This window comes from Mytilus edulis, unplaced genomic scaffold (genome assembly GCF_963676685.1).
Source record: "Mytilus edulis unplaced genomic scaffold, xbMytEdul2.2 SCAFFOLD_375, whole genome shotgun sequence".
NCBI lineage: Eukaryota > Metazoa > Mollusca > Bivalvia > Mytilida > Mytilidae > Mytilus > Mytilus edulis.
Genome location: NW_027267485.1, coordinates 24,230 through 34,165, shown reverse-complemented (window position 1 = coordinate 34,165; position 9,936 = coordinate 24,230). Strand labels below are relative to the sequence as shown.

The 9,936-nt window shown below is 31.2% G+C and overlaps 1 long non-coding RNA gene across 1 annotated transcript; it reads left to right on the top strand.

Annotated features, from left to right (window-relative positions):
- The first annotated feature begins 4,236 nt into the window (after positions 1 to 4,236).
- Positions 4,237 to 9,287, top strand: LOC139505521 (uncharacterized). Its single transcript, XR_011659765.1, has 4 exons — positions 4,237 to 4,340; positions 5,131 to 5,226; positions 6,416 to 6,552; positions 8,553 to 9,287. It is a non-coding gene; the product is annotated as an uncharacterized lncRNA (long non-coding RNA).
- The last annotated feature ends 649 nt before the right edge of the window (positions 9,288 to 9,936 follow it).

Sequence of the window (9,936 nt, the reverse complement as noted above, 5' to 3'; positions counted from 1 at the left end):
CTCAGTTATATTTGATGCTGTAAGTAATAATTTTTTTTTTTTATAGTTATGCAATTTAATGAAAGTTATGCTCATTAGAAATATGTCAGATCAAGTAATCAAGTAACACTTACACTAATATATACCAAAATGAACAAAATCTGGAAATCATAATTTTCCAAATAAAAAGAAATTAGGGTGGGCAGGGATGAAAATCTATCAATTAATTTTAATTGGCCTTATGAAAGGCTTGTTTGCAATAAATTATTTTATTAAATCAATCATTTGGTCATGTATTTTATAATTCTAAGGTGCCATGGGATGGCAAGTTTCAGACCTGCCTGGAAATTGTTTTCTATTTGACAGTACAATTAAATTAAGAAATTATTTCTTCATGTTATGCTCTATGCTCATTTAAAAATGGGTATGTATTAAATTTGGCGGTATTTTACACTGAGCCTTAATATGATGAACATAGAGCACATACCTGCCAACCCTCCTGCTTAAATGCCGAAATTGGGAAATCTCCCGCTTGCTGATAGGAGAGTTGCCTATTGATGATCGGTCATAAGGAACATTAATTAATGTACATTGTATCATACTAAGTTGACCAGTTCGCAATGCCTCATTAATTATTTCTAAATGAATTGATGAATGTTTGGAAGACTGAGGTACATGTGTCCATGTTTTGAATCATTATTATTCTTTAAAAATTATACGTATGGATAGCTATTTCAGTTTTTTTCTATATAGATTTTCAACTATATATTTTATTATCATATAGCATATAAGTCGGTAAGCAATCAGTGTAAAGTTCTTTATTGCCATGTTTTAAATATATTGAATACCCCGTATGGAGGTGCTCTTAATTGCAGGATGCTATATATTATACAGATAAGAAGAAAAAATGTTCCGAATGAACAAAAAAAAAGTTTCCGAATATTCCTCCATAGACCATATTTCTAACTAATAAATATGCGTGAACCCTCAGGGGTTCACACAATAAATAGCATTGAAACATATGATGTTTTAATAATATAGTGTTATTAGCTTGCTGTTTCTGTATTTGATCTGTTATAGATTCGAGGTTAGCTGTATTGGAACCAAAACTTGGAAGAGTCGAGAGCCAACACAGCTGATCCAGAATCTATAGAAAATACAGAATTTCATATCTTATTATATTTTATATCACAAATATTATTAAAGGGGCACTAGCTGACAAATTCATGTTCACCGATTTGAGTCAAATTCTCATATTTTATTATATAACAATGTAAAACATTTTTCCAAACTATCAATTTGAAAGTATAAAATAAACAATTAACAGGACATGGTTTCAATAAGATGTAGCTTCATTTCGTCTGAAATTAAGCCAAGACGCCATCTAATTAACTATGGAGTTCACCTTCTATGACCATGTATAAGGGATGTAAGCATAAACACAGATATAAATAGATTTAGCAACTCCTGCAATTGAATTTTTATAGGTCTATTAAATTTTGTATTAATGATTAAAAATGTGTGTTTATGGTCGCTTTTACCTTTATAAGAATGATTTTTTTTGGATCGATTCAGTTAATCAAATTATTTACCTTTTTTTTCACTTTCAATGTTGACATTCTTTTCCTTTAAATAACCGTACATGGACAATGCATGCGCTATTCTATCACTTTCTACGGGGTTAAATTGGAGTTCACATGAATATGAATTTAATGAGGTCAAATTATTCACTTGCAAGTATTATCAATGTTTATTAGCTTAATTTGACAAAAGGAACCATTTTAGCTAATAAAAGCAAATTATTATTTCCCTATTTCCCTTTCATTAAAGGGGCACTAGCTACGAGATATATAAAAAATCTAAAGTTTGATTTTTTTCTGTTCACTCAATAATGAAAGTGAAACAGTGAAATAACAATTCGCTTTTTGCAGCCAAAAAGGTTCAATTTTGTCAAATTACGCTAAGAAACACTGATTATTTGTAATTCACTTTCAAGTGAATGAGTCGACCTCTTTAAATCCGTATTCATGTGAACTTCAATTTAACCCCTAGCTAGAGATTGACAACGCATGTATTGTACGTGTATTGGTTATTTAAAGAAAAAGAATGTCAACAATGAAAGTGAAACTACGGTAAATCATTTTATTACTAATTCGATGCACATAAAATCATTCTTATATGGTTAAAAACAATGAAAAACATCTATTTTTAATCTATAAAATTAAATCAAACAGACCTATAAAAATCCAATTGCACGTGTTGGTTTAATCTATTCATATCTTTATTTATGTTTACATCGCTTCTATGGTCATCTGAGGTCAAATGGATAGTTAATTAGATGGCGTCTGAACTAAAATACACACGAAACGAACCTATATATTATCTATCCCATGCTCTGTAAATTGTTTTATTTTAGACTTTTGATAGTTTGGATAAATGTTTTATATTGTTATAAATCAAATATGAGAATTTTAATCAAATCGGTGACCATGAATTTGACAGCTAGTGCCCCTTTAATGATTGAACAAACAAAATGTCATACTTAAATTTTTTTATATATCTCGTAGCCCCTTTAAGTAGCAAAGAAGAATAAATCAGACAATTTAGCTTTTCATGCTCTTTGATAGTCTGTGTATTATGGTGAGTTATAAACGGAAATGAAAGTATGTCAAAAATTGTAAGTCGTACTTGAAAAGGCTGAGAAATATTTCCATTTTAAGACTTCCAAACTTTTTATGCCCCACTTACGATAGTAGAGGGGCATTATGATTTCTGGTCTGTGGGTCCTTTCCTCTGTCTGTTCGTTTGTTCATTTGTTCGTTCCTCTGTTCGTTCGTCTGTCTGTTTGTTCGTCCCGCTTCAGGTTAAAGTTTTAAGTCAAGGTAGTTTTTGATGAATTTGAAGTCCAATCAACTTGAAACTAAGTACACATGTTCCCTATGATATGATCTTTCTAATTTGAATGCCAAATTAAAGTTTTTATCCCAATTTCACACTCTCCTGAACATAGAAAATGTTAGTGCGAGTATGGCATCTGTGTTCTTGGGACACATTCTTGTTATTCTATGATTCAAAGTTATGAAGTACATTACAAAATGTGTTTATGTATAAATATAAGTCTTTAAGTTAAGTTAGACATAAGACAATTGAAACTGAAAGTGAACCCCAAGTATTAAGTCATGGGCCAATGCAGGTTTTTTTCAGTATTGGCCTTGTTCAAAAAAACAATATGAACTCTTGATTTATAAAGGCAGTGGAACGTCATCAGTATTGCACAGGCATTTATCTGTATTAGGGCTGATTTGCTCATGTCATTTAATAACAATATTTATTATCCTTTCATGTAAGCAGTTGAAAGATATATAATTTACTTGGAAAAGAAGGGAAATAACGAGAAAGTAAACAGTCAGTTTGTGTGCATGCATGCATAAGGCATATTTTGTTCTAATTAGCTTTGTTTACAAGGGGACATTAGGACATCATATTAGTATTTTGATATATACACAAATGAGAATGGATCAGCTTCAATTTAATATAATGTTCAACATTGATTCTGATTACAATTTTACCACTTCTCCTGAATTTATGTGTAATTTTTCGTTACATGGATCAAGCGTTGAATTTATTGTATGTAGTCTTTGCCATCCTTTCTGCAAAGTTTTTTCTCTATCGATTTATGAATTTCGAAACAGCGGTATACTGCTGTTGCCTTTATTTAGATAAATCCATGAAGTTTTGAACTAACATTACTCTCTTACACGCATGTCACCACCAATTATGTGCCAGTTATGCTCAGTTAATGATGTATCTCAAGCGTTTACAGCAGGTGTATTAATACTATGAAACAGGGCTTCCAAAAAAATATTTTAGCCAGCTGCTCATTTTTTGTGTGTGTTTTCATCCCAATTTTTATGCCCTAATACTTAGTAGCAAGAGGAAACCATATAGTAATCATATGAATCATTATTGACACAAAATTGGTACATGTTTTTTTTTCAAGAACTACAATACAAGGATTTCTGAAATTTGGTTTCAGGGTTTATGTAAGTCATCTATATACCCTGTGATGCTTTTTCAGATTCATCACTCAAGAACTTCCTGTTTACCTAACACTTGCATATTTTACACTATTATATATATTGTCAACTTGTGGTTGGGGTATCATCAGTGAGCAGTAGCTCGCAGTTTCACTTGTTATGTTTTCACTCCAAAGTTTAAGGACTAAAAGGGTTGATTCTAGACAAAATTTTAAAAGTGCCAATTAAATATTTTAAAGATACCTACAGTTAAAAGAAAATTTGTTGAGGAAGTAGAAAGTGATGAAGATAACGTCAAAGTTGGTAATAGTGGATTCTCAAAAGGTAAGTTCTCTGTGGAAACATTTATGTTTATAGGAATTTTTCATCTAACTTTTTTATATGAAAATGCATTTTTTTATAAAAGGTATTAGTATTTTGACTCATTTCTTATACTTGATATAAATTTATTCACTTATGAATGTTTTAATAACAAAGGGGTTGCATACTTAAAACTAACAGTAAGTGTAACATGAATAATGACCCCAATTGAAATATTGTTTGCTGCACAATATTCATATAAAAAGTGTTAAATATTCTATATTCAGTCAGGGGCATTACTTAAACAAGTAATTTTTTTTAGTTACTTATATAAGTAATTTTTGTTTTAATAGAGTTATTTTAAATATCAATAGAAGCATGGACTTATTGTAGTTTTCATGAATTTTTACAGCATTTTGTATCATAAAATGAAGAATTTATTAGATTTAAGAGGAGAATAAAGATTAAGGGTTACTTTAAAAATAATGACAAATTATTACTTGAATAAGTTATTTTATACATCTTTGAAAGAATTAGTAATAACACTTATTTAAGGAACATATGTAATTGTTTTGTGTTACAAATTATAAATAACTTCAAGTCTTAATTAATTCACAAGTTTCTATCTATTTATATATGTCTACCTGCAAGATTTTTTGAGTAAAACGATATTTTAATAGTCCTGAGTGACCAAAGAAGGAAATATAGAATGTGTGCTAGTGATTAATAAATCTAATGAGTGCTAATGAAATATGATATTTGAGCAAATCCCTGCTTTTCTATTGAAAAAATAAATGCATTCTAATTTTTTTAGCACGTCAGTACTCAAGATGGAGTGATGAAGAAACAATATGTGTACAGGAGTATTTTAAAGATTACATCACTGAAAAGTGTGAAAAGCCATATCCTGGTATGTCATATTTCAATAATATTCACAATGTCATACTTCATGCAACAACCCCTAGATCATTAAAAGATCTTGATTTGAGATATTACAATGTACTAACAAATTTCAACAATGATTATTAAAGTGACCAGGAAAGTGGATACCTTATTTAACTGCTTCAACAGTTTTCCACCCAGATTCTTTACTGAGAGATTTCACACATGTTGAAGTTGTGCATTTCCTATTGGGTGCTATTATGGAATTGTGGGAGATTTTTATTATCTTTTTTCAGACATGGGAACTTTAAGTTATTTTTTATCAAAATTCCTATATAATTTTCAATCAAGATTGATGACAATACACAGAATGATTGCACACATATTGAAGTTTTGCTACTGCCATTTTAGAATTGTTTGAACAATTTTTAGGCAAACATTGCTTAAAATGCAATCAAAACCTTATGTGACTGACTTGATATCTAAATCTTCCAAGACTTATCACTACCTCTTTGATACACAAAATATAGTGCATTTATCATAACATTCTATACACCCTGTCCATGAACATTTCCAGAAATTTATAAATGTAATATATGCTCAGATATTCAAGGCACAAAATGATGTTACACTTTCAAGAAAATTACATAACTTTTGCAAGGTACAGGAATCCATTATCTGCTCTAGAAAAATAAACTATATCATTGTTAAAGCTATCTTTAAAAATTGGAGTTGCCTTCCTTTGCATTGTCTAGAATTGTTGATTAATCAAGTACAACCAATGTGACATTAATTTTACTTCTCACTGATAAATTGAATTGAAGCAATCTTTACCAGTCAGTGCTTGCAAGCTCTTGACTCCTATTTTCTAGACATTGGAACTAATTTACATATTACTGGTACAATCTTTGTTTTTAATCCAGATCTTTGAAAGTTCACAGAGAATTTTCAGATTAACTTATTAAGGTCATGCGCCTTCTATAATGGAATTATTCAAAGAGTCTTTATGGGACAGTATAACAAGAGTCGATACTCTGAGATATTTTGGAAACTTCTCATGAGTTTAATAAAATATATGCTTTTATGGAAGAAAAATAACGATTAAAATTGTAAACCAAATTAACAGATGCACAACACTTACCTAAAGCTATTATAACATTACTCAATTGCCAATAACCAGTAATTTTATATGACAAAAATTATGCAAATGTTTTCAGGCAAAGTGGATATTCAGAAGTTTTTGTCAAGCCACCAATCAATAAAATTTGACTGGAATAAAGTTAAAGTTAAAATTATGAATGAGAAAAAGGAAAGGAAGAGAAAAATAGAGAAAGGACTAAAATGGATCAAATATGTAAGTAGCTGGGGGAAACAATCATATTTGCCAGTCATGACCTGTTCAGGAACGGTATGCATCCTACGCAAAAGTACTGGTAAATTATTAAGTCAGGGATTTCTTTACCACAAATCACTTAAAATCTTCTACAAATACAAATCGGGCGCAAACATGAAGGGTGCGAACGTGTAGGGTGCGAAAGTATATTGGCGCAAAAGATTGGGATTTAGGAGAAATTTTTATTTTTGAAAGACATCATTTCTGCAATTTCTTTGACATTGGGTTTCTCGATTGATATTTTGCACTTATTTTTTATAAGCCTGTTAAGGGGACATATTATGGTATACCTTTGACCAATTTGAGTGAATTGTGTACATCTATTGACATGAGCCTTTTTTTTTTAGATTAATTTTGGATTCCAAGTTTTGGGGTTATATTTATTTAAAAAAAAGGGGGGGGGGGATTTCCAGTTTTTCAACAATTTTTTCGTTCTTTTTCTCAACTTGCAAGTCCAAGAGAAGCAAATACATGTATGTGTTTTATTTGCTATGTGATATATGCATGCATGAATTTGTAAGCAGATTCCACACTTATGGTGACTTGAATAACGCCGGTACCACTCAGATTACAATTCTACCTTGACAGGTAAGTTTGTATTTAGCCTATAAAATACTTATTTAGCCTTGAGAATTGAAAGGTCAGTTTCCCATTCATACAATAGAGGTGGATAAATTTGGCTTCATGCCATTTACCTTGTCCAAAATTAAGGTCACTTTATTGTTATTGTGATATTGTTAAAGTACAGAAGAACCCTATATTCTGACCAATACTTAAAACTTTGTGCATCTTGATTTAATTGTTAAAAATCTGTTAATGTTGAATTTTAGGGGCTATTTTAGACCTTTTAATTGCATATTTCTTTACATGGTAGTTTTTTTTTCAGATATAAAAAAAACTATCTGCTTGACTGTTATAGAAATAGACTATGCTTGCAGGGTTTTGTTTTTTGTTTACACCAAATCTGACAGATTATTATTAAGTTGCAAAATATTTTAAATGAGAGCTGAAATTTTTTCTATCTTTAAATGTGCATTGAACAATGTTGAAGGTTAAAATAATCATAATGTGAACAAGAATGAAGAAAACATCTTGGTCCCAAAAAAAACCATCATCAACCAAGATATAATATTCCAAATTTTAATTTATTATACTAATATTAGTTGAAATCTCAAGCCACTATTTTGCATGTTTACAATGTAGGTCATGTCCCAACAGAAAATCAATGAATTTGACAGTACAATGTACTCTTAGCACAAACACATAAGGTCACTGTGAAATAGACATCTAGGGCAAGAAACAGTCAGTTATACAAAACCAGTTTGACAAGATGTCTAATTTAAAACCAGTTTGACTAGATGTGTCCTATATTTTGACAATGTAAATGACATGAGGACCTGCATGGGTTTTTTAATATCTGTATTCTTTAAATTTTTAGGGCATTTTTTCTTTTAATAGCCTTAAAAATAACTCTCATTCTGTAAAGCAAAATCTCATGAAAATGATTTTACTATATAGTCTTTCTGTTACAAGATTATTTATCAATTATGCACATTGATCATTATATTATCGGTATTGCATTACAGTTACCTAAGTTTCCTTTTTATTTTGCTTATTTATTCTTTATACTTTTGCACCACATTATTTCTATTCTTTATTTTGTTGTTCATTTTCTCTATTCTCTATTTTTTGTTGCTATTACATTTATTCTCTATTCTGTAAACCCCATTCAGACCCTCATAGGTAAACTTCTATTGTATGAATGGGATAAACTGACCTTTCAATTCTCAAGGCTAAATAAGTATTTTATAGGCTAAATACAAACTTACCTGTCAAGGTAGAATTGTAATCTGAGTGATATCGGTGTTATTCAAGTCACCATAATCCTTAAAATTCTTAAGTTAGTTAGGAAGTGGATATGAATATATATATTAATTTGTATGTGTTTCTTTTTCTTCTAGAAATGAACTTGATATTAAGGAAGAATAGAGAAGAACAGTTTCATAGAGATTCATTCAACATTGCAATACCATTTTACAGCCACCTATTTGTGCAGCCATATAAAAATGGTCTTAATCAAATATAGAGAAACTTGTGAGACATTGCTTATTACCACCTAACACAGACCAGGTTTAAATTTGAGTGGCATCACATTCGTTGTTCTCAAGTTATGCCAATAAATTGAAAATTTGCTGAATTTGCTGTTACAGCACACAGTCAAACAGGATGTTTTTGTTACCAACAACAGGTAAACCTCCAGCAAGTGTTCAGCAAGCAATGTCTTTCTTCATGTTATATCAATTTGTTATCACACAGACAGTCGCACAGGATAAAGTTTTGTCACCAACCTGTATGCCTCCAGATAATGTCTTTCTTCATGTAATTCCAATTTGTCTTCACACAGACAGTTACACAGGATAAAGTTTTGTCACCAACATCTATGCCTCCAGATAACATCTTTCTTCATGACAGGCAGTCTTATGTTAACCGAATCTGCATCATCACCTCTCCACCAACAGCCAGTCTTATGTCATAACTGAATCTGCATCATCATCTCTCCACCTACAGCCAGTCTTATGTTAACTGAATCTGCATCATCATCTCTCCACCAACAGACAGTCTTATGTTAACTGAATCTGTATCATCATCTTTCCACCAACAGCCAGTCTTATGTTAACTGAATCAGCATCATCATCTTGTCACCAACAGATAGTCTATTATCTCTCTACCAACAGCCAGTATTTCATCTCTCCACCAACAGACAGTCTTATGTTAACTGAATCAGCATCATCATCTCTCCACCAACAGACAGCCTGGTAAAACTGAATCAGCTCCTCGTCTCTCAACTGACAGACAGTCTGATGAAGACCTAATCTGCCTCTAATGTCTCAACCAACTGGCAGTTTTAGAGTTAATTAAATCAGCATCTTACTGAATAAGCATCATCTTCGTTCAACCAACAACAGTCTGGCATATACTGAAAAAGCATCATCATCTCTCAACCAACAAACAGTCTGGCATATACTGAAAAAGCATCATCATCTCTCAGCCAACGGACTGTCTGGCATATACTGAATTACCATTATCATGTCTCAACCAACAAACAGTCTGGCATATACTGAATTACCATTATCATCTCTCTACCTACAAACAGTCTGCCATATACTGAATTACCATCATTTTGTTTCAACAAATGAACAGACTGGCATATACTGAATAAGCATCTTCATCTTTCAACCAACAGTGGCAAATTCTGAATTAGCATCATCATCTTTCAACCAACAAACAGTCTGACATATACTGAATAAGCATCCTCATCTCTCAACCAACAAACAGTCTGGCATA